The following is a 23,141-nucleotide window of genomic DNA, read 5'->3' as shown; positions in this document are numbered from 1 at the left end:
TATGCATATACATATAAACATTTATGCTATGCTGTACTGCGCTTTACCCTAACTAAAAAATCTTTAAAAAATGATGCCTACACATTTATTCTATATCAAATAACATTATACCCAGCATAGTATAGGCAAATAATGCAATGCCTTTATTATTGTTGGCATACATATGTATATTCATAAACGGAAGTACATACATATGTTTCATTAGACATCATATTATTATCGGCTGAATACTTCGCAGCAAATGCACATACTTATGTATGTATCTCAAATATATTTGACTAACGATTTCTTTAGGAGACTTCATAGGTACCGGTGAATTATAGAATAACAACCCCCATTTCGGGATTTAAGGGGGTATTCTGGTCTAGACGCATAAATTTTAGGCAATTTTTAAACTAAGATAAAAAAAAATTAAAAATATTTATACTATCAATTTTTTTATATGTTTTTTTATTGGCACGATTCCGATTATGGCACAATTCCGATTTCTTTGGTGCCGCGATTTGAAGGTACCTTTGGAAAGAGGAAGTCCTCCTGATTAAAAAATATATAGGTACCGCAAACGCTTAGTTTTCGAGATATTCGACCTTGAAGTTCCTTAAAATTCCCAAAATTCGAACATTTCAACAAGCTATTTTACCACATTAAACACACTTTACTCACATTTTTCATTTCAATTTAGTTAAATTAAACTATAAACTTTAAAATAAATCCACATTTTACACTTTTAACAGTCTTTTTACCGAAGAAATCTTTATTTTAAAAATTACATTTTACACTCGTTTGAACCTCATTTGTTTACCAAAAATTACGAAGAAATGGAGCGCTGCCATGTGATGACAAGGCAATTCGCTGAAATTCCTTTTTTTCGCAAAAATTCCTCTATTCATGCATATGGATATTTTCTTTTTTAAATTTATTAAGTAAGTAAGTAATATTATATACATGAATTAGTAATATTATATAACAATATTATACATACATATGTATAAGTAATATTATATAATAATGTTACGTAATAAAGTGTAATGTTAAAGTACAGTACGAAAATTCAAATTTAGTTTCAATATGTACGAGTGCATGATAACCGTAAAATATAACCACTTTATATCCAAAACTCATATTTTAAATATAATAATATATATATCGTCACCTAAAATACATACAAATTGAAATCGCTGACAGATATAATAACCAAAATGTATAAATTTTATAACGAAAACTTAAATTTTGTTTGAATATTGGATATAAAGTGGCTATATTTTTTAGTTATCATGCACTCATATTGAAACAAAATTTGAGTTTTGGATATAAAGTAGTTATATTTTTTGGTTATTATGCACTCAAACTCATATTTTAAATATAATATATATATATATATCGTCACCTAATATACAAACCAATGTATAATAAAAAATAAATGGAAATCGCTGACAGAAATAATAATCAAAATTTATCAATTTTATAACGAAAACATAAATTTTGTTTGAATATGAGTGCATAATAACCAAAGAATATAACCACTTTCACCACTTTATAACAAAATGTCAATATATTTTTTTATTTTTAACGCAGAAAGGAGTACTACGCGAAAGTACTTTAGTCACCCCGGGTATTCGCTCGGCCAGAGTTATTTTTTTAGAGACCGGCCGAAGGCCGCAAACGCAGAAAGGAGTACTACACGAAAGTACTTTAGTCACCCCGGGTATTCGCTCGGCCAGAGTTATTTGTTTAGAGCGCGGCCGAAGGACGCCAACGCAGAAAGGAGTACTACGTGATAGTACTACAGTCACCCCGGGTATTCGCTCGACCAGGGTTATTTTTTTAAAGCGGGGCCGAAGGCCGCCATTGCAGAAAGGAGTACTACGCGAAAGTATTTAAGTCACCCCGGGTATTCCCTCGACCAAAGTTATTTTTTTAAAGCGCGGCCGAAGGCCGCCAACGCAGAAAGGAGTACTACGCGAAAGTACTACAGTCACCCGTATTTGCTCGACCAGGGTTATTTTTTAAAGCGCGGCCGAAGGCCGCCAACGCAGAAAGGAGTACTACGCGAAAGTACTACAGCCACCCCGGATATTCGCTCGACCAAGGTTATTTTTTTAAAGCGCGGCCGAAGGCCGCCAACGCAGAAAGGAGTACAACGCGAAAGTACTTCAGTCACATAATCACATATTACACATATACATATGTAGAAAGTATTTTTTTATAGTTAATATAGAAAAAAGAATCACGCGAAAAAACAAAAAAAGAAAAATTGTTAAAAATCCTACATATTTGCTGTTTAAGATGTGGCAAGGCTCGTTTTCCTCATAATTGTAAACAATCTAACCTTTTCAACGATGATGTGCTAAGTGAATTTTAAATTAATAAATTTAGGTAAAATATAGCAAAATAAAAGTGAAATGGGAACTTATTTCAATGTTTAGAGTGTATATTTAAATATACAGAGTTAAAAACGTGAAAAAATTTAGTGAAACATAGAGAAATAGGCAATATTACGATTCTTGAGGCGCCGCGATTTTCAGGATTAAAAAATATATACGCATATACCGTCCTCAGACCCATAGTTTTCGAGATATTTAACATTTAAGTTCAAAAATTTGTTAAAACAATGCTCGTTATTTCACTATGTTTAACCCACTTTTCACACATTTTTTAATTAATATATATTTAATTACACTGTAGACATTCGTATATATCAAAAATTTATATTAATTGTATATTTTTTAAGAAAATAAATATACTTTAAAACAATTTTGCATATTCGAAGTTTCAAGCGATTTGTGTGTTTACATTTATGACAAATAGCAGTGTTGCCATACTTTGTGTCCTGAATATACATATATCAAAAATTTGTTGAAACTATGAATACCCCGGTTTCCATCGATGAGGGTTATTTTTTTTTTTGAATACAAAAAACATTTGTACCATTTTCTTTATATATGTATGTCAAACAGAAAAATTTTTAATAGTTTTTTTAAAAGACAATATGTGGCAACACTGGTATTTCTCATGACATGTAAAGAAAAACAAAACAAAACAAAATAAGAGTGAATTGCATGTAAAATTGTGGAGCTTTGAAGTGAAATATCTCGAAAACTATGCATCTGAGGACGGTATATGAGCACATATTTTATAATCAAATCGCGGCGCCCCAAGAATCGTAATCGTGCCCAGAAATACCATGTGTCATTAGTGCAAATTTTTGAACTTTTAATCGTGAATATTTTAAAAAATAAAAGTTATTTTTATATTATTTTTGGATATTTCTTCTCTGGAGAAGCTCCCCTATCCGCACATACCCCATTTATACGGAAATTCGGTTTTTTTTTACCCCTCTGCCAAAGTAATCGGAATCGTGCCACGAGGTAAAAAAAACCGAATTTCCGTATAAATGGGGTATGTACGGATAGAGGAGCTTCTCCAGAGGAGGAATATCCAAAAATAATGTAAAAATTACTAATATTTTTTAAAATATTCACGATTAAAAGTTCAAAAATTTGCACTAAGAAAACATGTTATTTCTCTATGTTTCACAAAATTTTTTCACATTTTTTACTTTGTATATTTAAATACACACTCTAAGCTTTGAAATAAGCTTACATTTCACTTTTATTTTGCTATATTTTACCTAAATTTATTAATTTAAAAATTACTTAGCACACTCATCGTTGGAAAGGTTAGATTGTTTACTATTATGAGGAAAACGAGCCTTGCCACATCTTAAACAGTAAATATGTAGGATTTTTAACAATTTTTCTGTGTTTCAAATGCTCAGCGATGCTAATACAATTAAATATCCTCTCAGTTCATTGGCCATAAAAAGAGACGTTTATGTTGATGATTCGTTAACAGGGTCCGAAAATTTTGAGTCTCTAGATCTTTTGAGAAGTGAGGTCATTCAAATATTAAACTCGGCAGATTCAAGTTTTCAAACCACCCTAAATTTTTCGACAGTGATTGCACTGAAAAGTCATTAAGTTTCAATGACAAAAATTCCACTATAACGTTAGGAATCCATTGGTTGCCGAAAGAGGGTTAGTTTCGATTTGTTTTAGATGACAATTTCAATGATCTGCGAGCTACTAAACGAAACATTGTATCAGTTTCTGCACCCTTTTTGTTCGTCTTGGATTACTAGGCCCACTAGTTATGAAAGCAAATATCTTATTGTAAGAGCTTTAGATCCAAAAACTAGATTGGGATGAGTTGATTCCATTGCGCCTTGACACTAGCTGGTAGAGCATTAAAGCCAACCTACTGCAGCTCTCATCAATAAGATGTGGAATGCAACGTTGAGTTGAGTGCCATTTGCCAAATACATGGATTCGCCGACGCCTCACTAAGAGCGTATAGGTGCTGCATATACATACGAAGCCAATCTGCTAGTGGTACTAAATGTATGCTGCTTACTGCAAAGTCTAGAGTGGCTCCACTGAAGATCAAGTCTCTCCCGCGTTTCGAGCTGTCGGCTAGTGTGGGTCGATTCCGGACTTTTTTCGATGCGGCATTTCTAATAGTGCGGAAAAGTTGCCTTAGTACTTCCTGATTCCAATGCGACTTTTTGTTTTGAGATCGGATTGCATCTTCAACCCCAACTCCGGCCTTGAAATTTCGGAAATTCGCCTAAAATCATGAAATTGTCTACCTAGCGCCTGAAATACGCATCTCATGGCAAAATGTATAAAACAAAAGTTATTTGTCACGTAATTTGCTACCGAAATGGTATACTTGATCATGGCCGTACGACGAACCGTTCCCGAGATACGAGCGAAAATGCAGCGCGCCACAGCGCACGGTGAAAATTGTTGCAGCTCTCAGTTAACCTGTATTGGTCACCCAGAACCCACCGCGTGGAGGTGGCTGCTCTTCGGAAATTTCTGACTCTTAAACAAATGTTTTTAAGGAACCCAATAGGTTTGAGCTTTAAAAGAGACGACTTTGTCTCTTCTGCCGGTAAATTATTTGACATCGCTGCTTGTAAATGCATTTTTTTTTCTTCTTGCACTTGTCCAAAGGAAAGGAAAGTTCCTACCAATAAACAACCATTTCTCTTGGACCAGAGAACCAGAAGAATTGGTCGCATTGGATCTACCTGAAACAAAAAAGATAAAGAAAAATGAACGTAAAGAAAAGCTTTCAAAACGTCATTCAACATCAACACTTACCAGAAAAGTATCAGCTAGAACACGTGACCGTTCAGATCAGCCAGACTCTCATACAGATGACAACAATGTAGGTGCGTCGCACATGGATTCTTCCAAAAACGATGCTGACGATGAATTTTCTCTTCCATCCTCTTAAACCAAAAAAACACACTAGTATTTGAACACACTGCTTTAGCTGCCCAAAGATTTGGAGTAAGTGATAGAGCAGCGGCCTTGATTGTTTCATCTGCTTTTCTGGATGCCAAAAAAGCGTGTTTGATAACAGAGGATCAGGCTAGCTTTGTCACTGACAAATGCAAGATTAGTCGGGCAAAAAAAAGTGTTGGAGTTAAGCTCCAAAACACCGAAAGTATTGACTCTGTATATGGGCTCTATTTTGACGGCCGCAAAGACAATACACTTACACAAGTCAGCGAAGGTGAAAAATACTACCGCGACACTGTCAAAGAGGAACATATTTCTCTTATAGCGGAACCTGGATGTCATTACTTTGGCCACGTCACCTCTCCTTCCGGGTCAGCTGAGGATGAGACGCAAGCTATATGGCAACATTTACAAGACAATTCAGTTGATGTGGAACACCTAGAAGTTGTCGGTGTTGATGGCACCAACACGAACGCAGGTTGGAATGGTGGAATCATTCGGAAAATAGAAGAAAGAATAGGTAGGCCATAACAGTGGGTTGTTTGTCTTCTACATTTCAACGAAATTCCATTTCGTGCTCTTTTCGAACACATAGACGGTGTCTCAAAGAGACCACATACATTCTCTGGCGACATAGGTAAACTGCTCCCTGATTGTGAGAAGTTGCCTTTTGTCAAATTTGAAAGTTTTCCATCCTGCCAATTACCTTCTGAGGTTATTAATCCGACCCAGCTTAGCACAACTGGTGACAGAGGCATCTTCTAAAGTTATTGGCCCCCAATCTCGTGATCGTTTTATACGCTCTACACTTAAATCTAGGCAACAAGTGCCAAAGCTTAGTACAAAATCTGATTTTATCAATAAATTTGACACAGATTCAGACTAAAACAGGCCTGACATATGGTTGGTCGGTTGGGTTGGGCTTGGGAGGAACCCGAAGAGCAGCCACCTCCACGCGGTGGGTTCTGGGTGACCAATACAGGTTAGCTGAGAGCTGCAACAATTTTCACCTTACGCTGTGGCGCGCTGCATTTTCGCTCGTATCTCGGGAACGGTTCGTCGTACGGCCATGATCACATACATCATTTCGGTAGCAAATGACGTGACAAATAACTTTTGTTTTATACATTTTGCCATGAGATGCGTATTTCAGGCGCTAGGTCTTCCAGATCAAAAAAAAATATATGTGTATAGTCTCCGCTGACTTATGGGTTTTGAGATATTTGCATTTCAAGCTAAAAAAATCAACTATTTAAAACGAGTGTTTCTCCGATTTATAATGAATTTTATACCTTAATTTTAAATTTTTATAACCACTAAGACTTCACTAATTCATTTCTAATCATTTATTTTATATTATATAGGGCAAAAATAACTTTTTATCAATATTTAACTTTTGTTGAATTATTTTTGTTCACACAATAACAAAAGGGTTGCATTCTAACTAATAATGAGTGTTACCTTACTTACATATTTCACAGAAATATCAATATGTTGAAATATTGAAGTGAAGTGTAAGAGTATAAAAAGTGCATAATATGAAAGAAAAAGTTACTATAAATCGAGAAATAGCAAAATTAAATTTGCGAAATTTGCGACGAAATGCATATAACTCGAAAACTATAAGTTTGCGGCGGCTATAATAATATATTTTCTTAATCTGGAGCATCAGCCCTATCCAACCAAATAACTATTAACCCTGAAATCGTGGGATGGTATACTAAAGCCGGCCCGAATTTCTTTCTGCATTGGCGGCCTTAGGGCACCTTCAAAAAAATAACCCTCGGTCGTACCAACACCTGGGCGTGCTCAGTTCTTTTGCGTTGAACTACTGTTTGCGTTGGAGGCCTTTGGCCGTGCTTCAAAAAAATAACCCTCGGTCGGGCCAACACCTGTGCGTGCTCAGTTCCTTTGCGTTCAACTCCTTTCTACGATGGCGGCGTTCGGCCGCGCTTCAAAAAAAATAACCCTGGCCGATACAACACCTTGATTTATCAAGGTAATGAGAATTCTGATCACACGATAATGAATTTAGTTATGACGTCATAATCTTTCTTTTTTCTTATTTTTACTCCATTACAAAATATGGTAACACTAATTGTTTGCTTGTTTGCAATAATTTTCTTATTGTATGAATAAATGGATTTCAACAAAGTTTGATATGGGATTAAACTTATTTTTGAACTATTTAATATAAAATAAATAATTTGAAACGAATTAGCAAGGTGTTAGTGGATATAAAAGTTATATATATAAGTGTAAAATGATTATAAATCGGAGAAGCACGAATTTTAAATAGTTGAATTTTTGAACTTTACCCATTTTAACCCCGAAATCGGAGGATGCTATTCTAAATCGCAACCGAATACCGTCCCAGAATTTCGGGAATATACATAAGTGGTATGGTCGGATAATGGTGGCTCTCCAGATCGAGGTTTTCGAGTTATTTGCATTTAAAGTTGAAAATTACCACTATTTCAAGTACGTATTTTTTGGGCTATAACTATATATACTCTTTATCTGGAGAATCTCCTCTACACGACTATACCCATATTATTCCCAAAATCCTGGGACGGTATTCTAAAGCCGACTCTTTTATTTATTTACTGTCAGTGGGTTTTCTTTATATTGATATATGAACGGCTGATTCGATCAATTTCTTGAAAATTACTATTGTGAATTGGCGCACATTCGGTATTCATTCTTAACAAAAAACTGTAACAAATCTTTATAATTTAAGTAGAAATTATAAAATCTATTTGAAACTTATATTCTTCAACAATTTAACGGCATAATATGTCTTTATGTAAAATAACAGGTAAAACAGGGTTGCAATTATATTTTTACGTGTCATTGCACGAAAATTAACATGGGTTTTGGTCTGACATATTTTAGAGCCGTTGCAAATAATTTTCTGCGTGTTTTTGTTGTTGTGTTGTTGCACCAAGTAGAAAATTCATGCACCGTGCATGGGTTTTGCAAGAGCAAGAGACTACCCCTATAGTATTTCACAATGTTTCGCATAATGCTCCTTTCTGCGTTGGCGCCCTTCGGCCGCGCTCGAAAAATAAACTTATTCGAGCCAATACCCAATTTTTTCAATTCAAAATCAGTAAAATAAACTGCAAAATTCACATTATAATTTAAACAAATTCGCATTTTACACTTTTTGCAGTTTTTTAAGTAAGATATCTATGTATATTTAAAAAATTACTTTTTACACTTATAGTGGATTTTATTTATGTATGTGCTAACAATTATGAGGAAATGGGGCGCTGCTATTGGATACTAAGAAAATATGATCAATTAGCTGAAAGTCTTTTTTGTTGAGCAATCTTAGTTCGGCACGATTTCTATTACTTTGGGGGCCGGGGACTGACAACGAATTCCCGTATAAATGGGTTTGCACTGATAGGGAAGCTTCTCCAGAGGAGGAATGTAAAAATATTGTTGTCAAGGCTTATACTTTTTAAAATATTCGCGTTTAAAAATTCACTAATTTGTATCAATCCGACTTTATCTAGTGTGGAGAAAGCAGAACTAATGGCTTGGGTGTTGAGGCCAATGATATCGATGTCATCAGCATACCACAGGTGCACTCTTATAGAAAATTGTACTTGTTTGATTAAGTTCTGCAGCTCGAATTATTTTCTCCAGCAGCAGATTGAAGAAGTCGCACGATAGGAAGTCGCCTTGTCTGAAACCTCGTTTCGTATCGAACGGCTCGGAGAGGTTTTTCCCGATCCTGGCGAAGCTTTTGCTGTTATTCAACGTCAGTTTACACAGCTGTATTACTTTTGCGGGGATACCAAATTCAGACATCGCAGCTTAAAGACAGCTCCTTTTCGTGCTGTCAAAAGCAGCTTTGAAATTGACGAAGAGGTGGTGTGTGTCGATTCTTTTCTCACTTGTCTTTTCCAATATCTGTTTGGTTGTTGATTTTCCAGGTCTAAATCCATACTGATAAGGTCCAATTAGTTTGTTGGCGGTGGGCTTAAGGCATGCTTTCGTCCGACCATATTTTAAATGATGCTGATACATGCTCCTTTTCACTTCTTCGCCGCCATGTTTCAATAGCTCGGCCGGCAATCCATGTTGTTGTTGTTGTTTTAACGGAAATCTAATCCCCGTTGGGATGGTAAATGTCATTTGTGTTGTCGTCGATGTCTTCTAACGGTAGGCCCAAGAAACGTGCTGTTTCGACGGGGTCATACGGGTCCGGACCCGGAGTGCAGTGTTCTGACAGGTCTGTAGTTTCCTCATCTGCGTACCACTGCATCCAGGCGACCATATGGGGGCTGCGTAATTGAGGACCGGCCGGCCGATTGCCTTGTATGTTGCCAACAACGTTTCTTTGTCTTTTCCCCATGTGCTGCCGGCTAGCGACTTGAGGATTTTGTTGCGGCTCTGTACTTTGGCGATAATCGCGGTCGTATGAGGAGAGAAGGAGCATAGACTGTCGAATGTTACACCTAAAATCTTAGGATTGTTGACAGTCGGAATTTTGACGCCGTCGAGTGCAATGTTAAGCTCAAGTCTATACTCCTTCGTCCAGTTTGTGAATATGGTCGCTGTGGATTTGGTGGGGGAAAGTGTGAGATTTCGTGCAGTGAGGAAACGAGAAAGGTCGGAGAGGTAGCTGTTTACCTTCGAACACATGCCATCGATTCCATTGCCCGACGCCAATATCGTGCAGTCATCAGCGTACGAGGTTATGGAAACTCCTTCTGGTGGTTGTGGGAGTTTCGAGATGTAGAAGTTAAACAGTAGTGGGGAGAGGACACCACCCTGCGGAACCCCCTGTTTAATTCTTCTCAGTTTAGATGTTTTACCTCGAAATAGTACGGATGACTGCGGACCGCTCAGATAGTTCATGGTCCACCTCTTTAGCCCTGGAGGGAGCGTAGTTGTTTCGATGTCCTGCAGTAGCGTTGTGTGATTGACCGTGTCAAACGCTTTTGACAGGTCCAACACTACGAGGATCGTTCTTTCGCAGGGTGGTTTCTGGTTGAGGCCACGAACTATCTGAGCGTTTATGACGCTAAGTGCTGTGGTGGTGCTGTGCACTTTTCGGAATCCATGCTGGTGGTTGGCTAGGCTCAGGTGGTGAGTGAAGGTCGGGAGTAGCAAGGCCTCAAGTGTCTTTACTACTGGGGAGAGGAGAGTTATCGGTCGATAAGATTCCCCTTTGTTGGCGGGTTTCTCAGGTTTCAGTAGTGGGACCACTCTTCCGACTTTCCACACATCGGGTATTTGAAGAGTGGTCAGCGACAGATTGAGGACCTTGGTGAGATATCCTACTCCCGTCGAGCCTAGATGTTTTAGCATTAGCATGTTGATTCCATCAGGGCCAATGGATTTAGATGATTTAGCTTTTTTGATGGCACCCTGAACCTCCTCATCGGTGAAAGTAAGTGGCGCGCCTTCGTTTGGCATTTTGCGCAGCCGTCGGTTAACACATCGTTTAGCTTTGTCTACCGAAGGGTGCAGTGTAAATTGCCGGCTAAAATAGCTCGCGCACTTCTTCGGGTCCGAAGAGGCATGACCATTGAATTGAACTTCAACTCGGTCGTCTTGTCTCTTCGGGTTAGACAGAGCTTTGACAGTAGCCCAAAGCTTACTCACTCCGGTGGAGAGGTTACAGGACTTCAGGTGCTCTATCCATTTCGTCCGCTTATGTTGGTTTACCATTCGCCGAACCTCCAAATTGAGATCCCTTATTCGGGGATCCACGGGATCGGCATGGCGTAAGGTGTCGCGCTCATTAGCTAAAACGGCTGCTTCGGCTGGGAAATTGGGGCGGATTTCCGCGATTCTTCCAGCCGGGATGAAGCGAGCGGTAGCTGCTGCGCTCACCTTGCGGAATTGACATTTGCCAACGCATACGTCCATAGGAATAGGTAGAGCTTTGAAGGTGCTCTCAGTAAATTCTGTGAAGCCGACCCAATTAGCTTTGTTAAAGTTAAAATAGGTGCGGTTGTCCACAGCAACAAAATCGGGAGGCTTCTCGATCGAGATAATTATGGGCAGATGATCTGATGCGAGAGTTAGCATAGGTCGCCAGGTTATGCTGTTTATCAGACCACCGCTAGCAATGGTAATATCAGCCGAGCTATTACAGGTGCCCATAACTCTGGTGGGGGCTTCGTCATTCATTGTGCAGAATGTCGAATCGTCAATCTGTTCCGCCAGCTCCATCCCCCTACGATCATTTGACAGGCAGGAATGCCAAAGGTCGTGGTGCGCGTTAAAGTCGCCTAGTACCAAACGGTTTTCACCACGAAGTAGCGCACCTATATTCGGGTGATATCCTGTTGGGCAACATGTAACTGGAGGGATGTATATATTAAATATTTCGAGCTCGACATCGCCTGACCGGATAGCTATACCCTGACATTCTAGGGTAGTATCCCTGGGGTCGATGTCTACATCGATTAGACGATACTGCACGGTGTTGTGCAATATGAAAGCTAGGCCACCACCATTATCTCGCTCGCGATCTTTACGTATAACGTTGAAACCTGCACAACTCAGAAGATCTGAGCGGCTGTTTAACTTGGTTTCTTGGACCGCAGCTATCGATAGACGTTCCCGATTCATAAGTGCAACTATCTCCTCGATCTTACTCTGGAGTCCGTTGCAGTTAAATTGAAGTAGCCGAGTTTGTCGCGGGTGTCCGTGGTGATCCTGGGGTGAGGGAGTGACGTGTGGGTGGAAGTTGTTGCAGCTGTAGTACCCGCAGGGGCGGTTGTCGCGCTGGGGTGTTAATAGGCGACGCCACTGTTGTGAGTTGCGGGGGCAGACTCCTGCAGCATGGGGCAACGTATGAGTCACTCCACTCACGTGTGGTGCGCAGGCCGGAACACGCCGAAAAGTGGCACCAGCCAGTACAAGAGTTGCACTTGACGGATGCCACGTTCCGACGTATGACGGTCTGACACACGGAACAGACAGTGCGAGGGACCAAGAGCTGCTGGTTGGTTCTCGCACGAGGATTGGAGCGGGATGAAGGTTGGCGGGGGGACAAGTCAGAGGGGGAGCTATGTTGCCTGATTGAGCTCCTAGGGACCGTAGAGGTCCTCTGTTGGCCACTCGGATTTGGTGGCGGCGCGGCGCGCGAACTATGTGCGGATTGCACAGCCGTAGAGGCTTGGGTCGCAGTATTGCGTAGGCAACATGGGGCCACGTAACGCGTGGTCCACTCCCTATGTGTCTTAAGGCCTGAACAGGTCTTAAGATGGCTCCATCCATTGCATGTGTTGCACCTGACCGAGGTGGAGTTTGGATGGAGCCGTTTTGCGCATACGCAGCAGAAAAATTCCTCCGGGCCCGGGTTGGACTCAATGCCAGCGCGAGTCAGGAGGATACGGAGCAACCCTGCTGCAAGGCATTGCTCTAGTAACGACAAACACAAATGAACACTTACCGATCCAAACGGGGTTAGATCGCCGAAAGAACAGCCCTTGGTCGGATGAAATCCGAGTCAATTCCGGTGCGTAGAACCGGCTGTCGTGGGAATTGTCCGGCAATCCATCGGCCCCGCCGCTTTGTTGTTCTTCAGACGGGTAATTGCGATTCGAACTTCTTCATGGTCGGGCAATGGAACGTCTTCTCCATCGTCATCGATTGGGGAATCGAGTTCGCCTTCTCCTAGCGTTATTCTTTCACTGCCTTTCAGCAGGCTGGAGAAGTGTTCCTCCCATAATTTTAGTATGCTCTGGGCATCGGTTACTACATCCACGCGGGGTGTTCTACAAGAGCATGCTCCGGTCTTAAAACCTTCTGTTAGTCGCCGCATCGTTTCGTAGGGTTTCATGCTCTTCATTCTCACGCATTTCTGCCTTTCTCTTTTTATATTCTGAACAGGGAATATTAAGTTTGTCACGAAGTTTGTAACACCCAGAAGGAATCGTCGGAGACCCTATAAAGTATATATATAAATGATCAGTATGTTGAGCTGAGTCGATTTAGCCATGTCCGTCTGTCTGTCTGTATATATACGAACTAGTCCCTCAGTTTTTAAGATATCGTTTTGAAATTTTTCAAACGTCATTTTCTCTTCAAGAAGCTGCTCATTTGTCGGAACTGCCGATATCGGACCACTATAACATATAGCTGCCATACAAACTGAACACATAGTTACTAACAGAAATGCACCTGTGAAGGGTATTTAGCTTCGGTGCAACCGAAGTTAACGTTTTTTCTTGTTCTGTCTGCAAATGCGGCTTCCTTTCCTCAACTCACGCTATCTATCTCATCCCGCACGTGTTGTGGTCGATCGTAACATTGCGAGGTAAGCAGCCTGCTTTCTCTCCGCTGCGACACGGCTTGCCCTTAAATCGTTATTCTTAGTGCGTTTGCCATGGTCGTCATCAAAAGGGGGGTCTCTCATCCGAGGCGTTTATGCTTTTTCATTGGTAGCGTTTTTTACGTGGCGTGTCCTAAACCCAGCGCACAAACCTGTGGAGGGTATGTTTCGCCTTTTCACTTTAGCTCCCCTTCAAACCGATGGTTTCTGGCTACTCAGAGGATACTTGGTCAAAGACTGGAAATCGTGAGCTGCTTGTCCCATATGTAAAACAATTGTTTCTGGTCACTCCCCATGTGAGAGGCAATCAGAGAACTTTCCTCACTTCCGTGAACTTCTAGACATGACTCCATCCTCCTCGCTAAATTTGTTAATTTAAAAATCACTTAGCACATACATAGCTGAAAAGATTGGAGTGTTTACAATTATGAGGAAAACGAGCGTTGCCACATCTTAGAAACCAAATACGAAAAATTTTTCGTCGCAGCGTTTTCTTTGCTTGTACTTGATTCTTTATAAAATAACCCTGGCCGAGCCAATACCAGGGGCGACTCCTTTTTGCGTCGAAGACCGTCGACCGCGCTCTAAGAAATAACCCTGTTCTAGTCAATAACCGGGGTAACCTAAGTTTTTTATTAATAATTTTGTTTATAAAATTTAAATAAGAAAAAATATACATCCATGAAATTTAAGCTATAGGCACTTTTTTATATATCACTAAATAAGGAAAGAGGAATTTCAACTAATTGCTCATATTTGTTTATTATCATATGTAAGCGCTCAATGTCAATGTTAGCACATAAATGATGTCCACTACGAGTGTAAAAAGTAATTTTTAAAATATATATTTCTTACTTAACAGATGAGGAGGGTTGGCGGGGCATGCAAAGATGTGGCCAGTGTCATGCGGAGACTCATTTCATGCAGAAGATATGTTGGATATGTCGGGATCTATTCTGGACAAATAGGAGTTTCACCTGCAGAATATCCAAAACTAATTTGCGCAAGGGTCACTTGCGCTTCTCAGGGCAACTCGAGCACTTCGTCTGCAATGCGTGGTGATTTGACTCCAAGAACGCCAAGTCGGTGAAGGTGTTAATGGTTCCACTGTGAATGGCGGTCAGTACCTGTCGAAAGTCAGTTGCGCCCGAAGTCTGGCCGGCGTACTGTACGACGTCGTCGACGTAGTCAAGGAAGGACATTTTGATGTTCCTAGAAGGCGGTTCCGCTCCAAGCAGATGGCTGCAAGGGTGATTTCTACGAAAACATCCCAAAAGGAACTGCTTGGAAAGGAGTTCATTATGCTTCTTAACTGGGAGCATAAGCGTCTCACTGTGTAGGTGTTCAATAGGAGACATCAAAAGGCTTCCCGTCGTGGTCCGGCGTGCAGTATTTTGGCAGGTCTGGAGTTTCCTCATCTGCGTACCATTGCATCCAAACGACCATATAGGTGTTGCGTAGTTGAGGACCGGTCGGCCGATTGCCTTGTATGTAGCCAACGTAGCTAGCGACTTGAGGATTTTGTTGCGGCTCTGTACCTTGGCGATAATCGCGGTCGTGTGGGGAGTGAAGGAGCATAGACTATCGAAGGTTACACCCAAAATCTTAGGGTTATTGTCAGTCGGAATTTATGCGCCATCGACTTCAATATTAAGTTGAAGTCTATACTTCTTCGTCCAGTTCGTAAAAATGGTCGCTGTGGATTTGGTGGGGAAGAGTGTAAGGTTCCGTGCAGTGAGGAAACGAGAAAGGTCGGAGAGGTAGCTGTTTACTTTCGAACAAATGCCATCGATTCCATTGCCCGACGTCAATATCGTGCAATTATCTGCGAACGGAAACCCCCTCTGGTGGCTGCGGGAGTTTCGAGATGTAGAAGTTAAACAGTAGCGGGGAGAGGACACCACCCTGCGCAACCCCCTATTTAATTCTTCTCAGTTTGGATGTTACACCTCGAAATAGTACGGATGATTGACGACCGTTTAGGAAGTTCATGGTCCACCTCTTTCACCCTGGAGGAAGCGTGGTTTTCTAAATGTTCTGCTATAGCGTTGTGTGGTTGACTGTGTCAAAAGATTTTGACAAGTCGAACGCTACGAGGATTGTTCTCTCACAGGGTGGTTTCTGGTTGAGGCCACGAATTATCTGAGCGTTTATGACGCTAAGTGCTGTGGTGGTGCTGTGCACTTTTCGGAATCCATGCTGGTAGCTGGCTAGGCTCAGGTGGTGAGTGAAGGTCGGGAGTAGCAAGCCCTCAGGTGTCTTCACTACTGGGGAGAGGAGAGTTATCGGACGATAAGATTCCCCTTTGTTGGCGGGTTTCCGAGGTTTCAGTAGTGGGACCACTCTTTCGACTTTCCACACATCGGGTATTTGAAGAGTGGTCAGCGACAGGTTGAGGACCTTGGTGAGATAACTTCCGTCGAGCCTAGATGCATTAGCATGTTAATTCCATCAGGGCCAATGGATTTTGAGGATTTTGCTTTGTTGATGATACTCTGAACCTCCTCATCTGTAAAAGTAAGTGGCGCGCAGTCGTTTGGCATTTTTCGCAGCCGTCGGTTAACACATCTCTTGGCTTTGTCTACCGAAGGGTGCAGTATAAACTGCCGGCTAAAATAGCTCGCGCACTTCTTCGGGTCCGAAGAGGTATGACCATTGAAATGAACCTTAACTCGGTCGTCATGTCCCTTCGGGTTATACAAAGCTTTGACAGTAGCCCAAAGCTTACTCACATCGGTGGAGAGGTTGCAAGACCTCAGGTGCCCTATCCATTTCGTCCGCTTATGTTGATTTACCATACGCCGAATCTCCAAATTGAGATCTCTTATTCGGGGATCCCCGGTATCGGCATGGCGTAAAACGGCTGCTTCGGCTGGGAAATTAGGGCGGAGTTCCGCTATTCGTCCAGTCGGGATGTAGCGAGCGGTAACTGCTGCGATCACCTTGCGGAATCGACGTTCGCCAACGCATACGTCCATAGGAATGTGTAGAGCGTTAAAGGTGCTCTCAGTAAATTCTATGAAGGAGACCCAATTAGCTTTATTAAAGTTAATGAAGGTACGGTTGTCCACAGAAACGAAATCGGGAGGTTTCTCGATCGAGATAATTATGGGCAGATGGTCTGATGCGAGAGTTGGCATAGGTCGCCAGGTTATGCTATTTATCAGACCCCCGCTTGCAATGATAATATCGGGCAAGCTATTACAGGTGCCCATAACTCTGGTGGGGGCTTCGTCATTCATTGTTCCGCCAGTTTCATCCCCCTACGATCATTTGACAGCCAGGAATGCCAAAGATCGTGGTGCGCATTATAGTCGCCTAGTACCAAACGGTTTTCACCAAGAAGTAGCGCCTATATTCGGGTGATATCCTGTAGGACAACATGTAACGGGGGGATGTATATATTAAATATTTCGAGCTCGACATCGCCTGACCGGATAGGACATTCTAGGGTAGTATCCCTGGGGTCGATGTCTTCATCGATTAGACGATACTGCACGGTGTTGTGCAATATGAAGGCTAGGCCCCCACCATTATCTCGCTCGCGATCTTTACTTATTACGATGAAACCTGCACAACTCAGAAGATCTGAGGGGCTGTTTAGTTTGGTTTCTTGGCAGCTATCGGCACGCGTTCCCGATTCATAAGTGCAACTATTTCCTGGATCTTGCTCTGGAGTCCGTTGCAGTTGAATTGAAGTACAGGGTTTGTCGCGGGTGTCCGTGGGTGATCCTGCGGGTGATGGAGTGACGTGAGGGTGGTATTTGTTGCAGCTGCTGAACCCGCAGGGGCGGTTCTCGCACTGGGGTGTTTGTTGGCGACGCCACTGTTGTGTCTTGCGGGGGCAGACCCGAGTCAGAGTGGGAGCTATGTTGCCTGTTTGAGCTCCTGGGGACCGTGGAGGTGCTCTGTTGGCCACTCGGGGTGAGTGACGGCGCAGCGCGCGGACTATGTGCAGATTCCACAGCCGTAGAGGCTTGTGTCACAGTATTGCGCAAGCAACATGGGGCCACGTAACTCGTGGTGGACTCCCTGTGAGTCTTAAGGCCTGAGCAGGTCCTAAGATGGCTCCATCCATTGCATGTATTACACCTGACCGAGGTGGAGTTTGGATGAAGCCTTTTTGCACAAACGCAGCAGAAAAATTCTTCCGGCCCCGGTTTGGACTCAATGCCAGCACGAGTCAGGAGGATACGGAGCAACCCTGCTGCAAGACATTGCTCTAATGATGACAAACACAAATTAATACTCACCGATCCAAACGGGGTTAGATCGCCGAAAAAACAGGTCGGAAGAAATCCGAGTCAATTCCGGTGCGTATCTTATAATCTTTCTTTTTGTTCGTTTGCAAAAATCGTATGATAACCCTGGTTATTTGTCAGTTTTGTGATATAGCCCTGACAGAAGACAGCGCTAATTTGCATTAGCGGGCTTAATTTACATTTATTTGCGCATTTGACCCATGTTAATGCAAATTTGTAATGCACAAAAATTATGTGCATTTAGCTGAATTTACCAAATTTGAGTAAGCAACACTGCTCAAAAATGGCCGATGTTTGCTATTTTTTGACAGATGTCACTTGAAGTCTGCCACCTCCTTTGCGTTTACAGCATCAGAGTTAAGCAGTTTTATATTGTTCATTAAATTATGTGCAAGTTTATTAACAAAAACAAATTTTAATATTTTTGGATGGCAGAAAATTAACAACGCACAGTTTGCTATCCATTTTTCCAATATTCGTAACTTTTTCGTTCACTTTTTTCGCATTACAATCAGTTATTGGTTTTAATTTCACTCTATTATCTTTGAACGTAGTTAATAATAAACGAATATTTTCGTTAAATTTATATTGATTTTCCAAAGTACCAAAATTTCTATTAATAATTTCTCTTATTAATTTTTATTTCACTTTTTTTGATGCGAAACATCTATAGGCGCGGGTAAACATGATTGTCGCCGTGGCGATCGCCACGCTATATTACGTAGTAGTCTATATGTAGCATATATATATATGTGGGATTTTATTATGTTTGATCTATAAAAAGGATTTAAATATTATTTAGTTTAATTTATCTTATCATCTATGTGGGATTTTATTATGCGTGATGAGGAGAATTGATGCGCGTTGTCTTTTATGCCACGTCGTTTCGCGTCCGTCCTTTTATTCAAACTTTCCCTGTTGTAAGCTCGTAGAATTCTTCTTCTTTCAAGGCGTCGGGGGATGGTGGATGTCGATGCTTCTTCTTATTTACTGTGTGCGACGGCTGTCGTTTAACCCTTTATCACCCACATTCGGCCATCCTGTTGTACATTCGACCCGAATGTTGCGTCGTTGTCTTTCGCCCATGGCTTCATATATTCAGCTGTAGTTGTTGTGTTGATGGGACCTTCTGCGTTTGTAAGTTTTCGTACGTCGTATGAGTTATTATTTTTGATTTTAGTTATTTGATAGGGTCCTAAAAATTTAGATTTTAGTTTAAGACCGCTACCAAATTGCGTGCGCTTGATTGCCACCAAGTCATTGATTTTATACTGCTGTGCTTGTTTGCGTCTCAGGTTGTACGTCTTCTTGTTCTCGCTCTGAATTTTAAGTATTTGTAATTTTGCTTGCTTACGTTGTTCACAGCGTTCGTTGTTGAATAATTCTGTAATCTCTTGCTGGATGAGATCGTGTATTTGAGGGTCATCTTTTGTTCGCATCTTCGTGCCGATTAATAATTCAAAAGGCGTAGTTTTTATACTTCTTGAATACGTTGAATTAACTGCTTGTTGAACTCTGTTCACGTATCTGTACCATTTCGAGGGGTCGTCTATGCTGAGTTTCGATAAGACTGAAATAATGATAGCGTTCAGCCTTTCGACTTGTGTGTTTACTCGAGGTAGTCCTGTTGTTATCTGGAACATCTTTATGTTTTCATTGTCACAATATTTTTGGAAGTCGTTTGAGGAAAAAGCAGCACCTCTGTCGCAGATAATATTTGCTGGATTACCGAAAATCATGCTCTGATTTTGTAGTTTCGATATTACTTCGGACGTAGTAGTCGATTTAGAGGGATACAGCCAACAAAACTTAGTAAATGAGTCAACCACTGCCAAAATATGCTTGTAGTTTTTATTTGTTGACTCTAGCGGACCCAGAAAATCTATATGAAAAGTATGTAGTGGTGTTTCCTCTTTGTTCAGCGGATGTAGTAAGCCTTCTTGTTTGCCATGTTTACGATTGCTTAGTATACAAGGTATGCAGCAACTAATGTATTTCTTAATTTTATCGTCGACGTTTTGTATGAAATATTCTTGAATGATGAGATCTTTTGTCTTTCTAACGGCGAAATGGCCTCTGTCATGAGCACGTGCAATAATTTGATTTTGCATGCATTCCGGGACTACTATTAATTCATTACCATTATAGATTTTGTATAAAATATTCGATCTAAGAAAATAGTCATCATAGGAACTTTTATTACTGTTGAGTAATTCTCGGATTGCGATTAATTTTTCGTCTTGTTGTTGTGCTTGGCTTATTCTAATGGTTAAGTCATCGCAGTGTATCATCATAATTGCGTACCGGCTAAGAGCGTCGACATGTTTCATACGATTGCCACTTCTGTGTTCAACCACATAGTCGAATTCTTGTAACAATAGTATCCATCTTGCTACACGTGTACACAGGTTTTTTTTTTTCTAGCGTCTTCGTGAATGCGTTACAGTCCGTAACTAATTTAAATTTTATACCCAATAAGTACACTCTAAACTTTGTTAGCGCTTCTACCACCGCAAGTATTTCAAGTTCATAGCTTGTGAATTTTCTCTGATCATCAGTCGTTTTTCTACTCATGTAGTAAATTGGATGAAGTTGTCCGTCGTTTGGAGACTTCTGTAATAGCATAGCCCCGAAACCGTCTATAGAAGCGTCAGTATGAAGCTCCGTTTCGTACTTCTGATTATAAATACCAAGTACGGGATTTTCGACTAGAGCTTTCTTGAGTAAATCGAAAGCTGTTTCTTCTTCATGTCCGATTTTAAATGAACAATTTTGTTTAGTCATGTCTGTTACTGGTTTGGTAATAATAGAATAATTTGGTATGAACTTTCTAAAATGACCTGCCAATCCTAAAAAACTAAGAAGTTGTTTTGTCGTCTGTGGTGTTTTATAGTTTAAAACAGCTTCTATTTTCTCTGGTGATGCCCGTAGCGTCTGGTTTTCTATAACGTATCCGAGAAATGTGACTTTCTTTTTCAAGAACTGACATTTTTTAATGTTTAACTGCAACCCGTAGTCTCTGCATGTGTTGATTACTTTCTCTAGATTACTTACTGCGTGTTCTTCGTTTTTACCTGGGATTATGATGTCGTCGATGTATGGCAATGCAATACCTTGTCGTGTAAAATTTCTGAAGATTGCGTTTATGTGCCTTTGAAAAGCTCCCGGAGAATTCGATAATCCAAACGGTACTTTATTAAATTGGTATTGACCATTTTGTGTTACAAACGATGTGTATTTTTTACTGCATTCTGCTACCGGAACGTGGAAAAATCCATTTTTAAGGTCTATGGTACTAAAAATTGTTGCATCTTGTAATCGATCTAATTGGTCGTCTATAAGTGGAAGTGGGTATCGATCTTTAATAATTACTTTGTTAATTTGTCGATAATCAACGCAAAGTCTATGTGACCCGTCTCTTTTTTTAACTAACACAACTGGACTTGTAAAGTCAGAGTTTGATTCTTCGATTATACCGTCTTTAAGCCATTCATCGATTTGATTATTAACGATAGCTACTTGCGAGAAAGGTACCCGGCGTGGTCTACAAAAAATTGGCGATTCATCACTAAGTACAATTCGCATTTCTACATCAGTTGCAGCAATCTTTTTGGGTTCATAATTGTATATTAATTCGCGTACTTTTTGTTTCGTGATTGCACTCGCGTCATTACCAATATCTAATTCAAAATTGTCAGTCAACGCATCTATCTTCATAAATGGCACTTCTTCATTATTTTCGTTGTCCGCTTGGATCTTTTTAATTGTTAAACCTTCACGGCTAATTGTTATTTCTGCTTTTAAACATAAATCTTCGCCCAGGACCACATCGATATCCATACACTTGGTTGGAACAACGTAGAACGTTAAATGAAATATTTGACCGTCTATTTGTATATCGTGATCGAAGTAACCGTCTGGTTTGATTTTATTTTCTTTCATGTTTCCACCAAACCCGATTAATGATATATTACATGCACGTAATTTTGTTTTGTGTAAATTGTTATACACCGCTTTTGTTACTATATTAAATTTGCTACCAGTGTCGAACAATGATATGTAGTATTTATCACCGATTTTGACGTTTTTATTAGTTAAATCACGACTTGATACGATTTGGCGAGTATTTGCATTTGTCTCTTTTCTCTTTTGTTCACAGTTAACCGAAATGTGTCCGAATTGATTACATTTGAAACACTTTCTGCCTCTTTCCTTATTCTTGCAGTTGTTAGACAAATGTCCTTTTTCACCGCAGTTAAAACAGTTGATTTCTTTTTTTACATTACTTTGTATACTCTTTTTTATTGTGGTTATACCTTGTTTATTCGTATTGCGTTTGCACATAATTTCATAGAATTTCAACTTTTCTTTAAAATCTTTTAAATTTTTGCCACCATATAACATCGCTTTGTTTACACTTAAGTCAGTAATGCCATCAATTATATATTGCATTAACGCATCATTTTCGATATTACCTTGCGAGGCAATTTCTTTCATAGTGTAGAAATATTCTTGCACACTTTCGTTTTCTCGTATTTTACGTTCACATAGTTGCTTGTGTAACACTGCACTATTTGTTGTTGATTTAAATTCACTTATCAGAACGTCTTTCAGTTTTTGCCACGAATTTAGGCCTCTTTCACTTAACACAAATTGTTTAGCTATACCGTGTATCGATTTTTTTGCGAATACCAGTTTTTGTAAATTGTCCCATTGCATCACGATTGCTTGTTCTTCGAATTCTTCTACCCATAGTTCTATTGGAATCTTATCAGAACCATCGAAAATTCTAATTGAGTCCTCTACGTCGCGCATTGATATTGCAAATTTTGGTATATGTTTTGAAACACTATTGCTCATGCGTATATCGTTGTTTCTCGCGTTTGTTTGGTTCGTGTCTTGTTCATCATCATCTCTTTCAGTTGCACCTGTAGGGAAACTGTAGTAGTTTGTAATTTCACCCTTATTTTCGTTAAGCTTGCTGTTACTCTCTGCATCGTTATTACTCTCGTTGTCTCGTTGTTGTTTTCGTCGTCTTCATCTTCGTCTTCAATTATATCAGCTTCGTCTCTGTTTCGATCGGCCAACAAGTGGTTACGTCGTAAGTTTTTGAAAATGTGCAGCTTTATGTCAGCTACATTGTAGTCGATTTCTAACATGTTGCATATTGTTACTAGGTCGCTTTCGTTTAGATTCGTATTTATGTAATCTGCTTTCTGGTTGTATTCAGCGCTGCCTTCGTCGTATGTGAATCCAGAA

At 40.3% G+C, this 23,141-nt stretch overlaps 1 protein-coding gene across 1 annotated transcript in view; it reads left to right on the top strand.

Annotated features, from left to right (window-relative positions):
* LOC120781590 (insulin receptor substrate 1) overlaps positions 1 to 23,141 on the top strand; it is a 179,206-nt gene that overhangs the window by 430 nt on the left and 155,635 nt on the right.

The sequence above is a fragment of the Bactrocera tryoni genome, unplaced genomic scaffold (genome assembly GCF_016617805.1).
Source record: "Bactrocera tryoni isolate S06 unplaced genomic scaffold, CSIRO_BtryS06_freeze2 scaffold_7, whole genome shotgun sequence".
Classification (NCBI taxonomy): Eukaryota; Metazoa; Arthropoda; class Insecta; order Diptera; family Tephritidae; genus Bactrocera; species Bactrocera tryoni.
The sequence above is the reverse complement of the archived record's forward strand: the minus strand, read 5'-3'. Positions and strand labels throughout refer to the sequence as shown.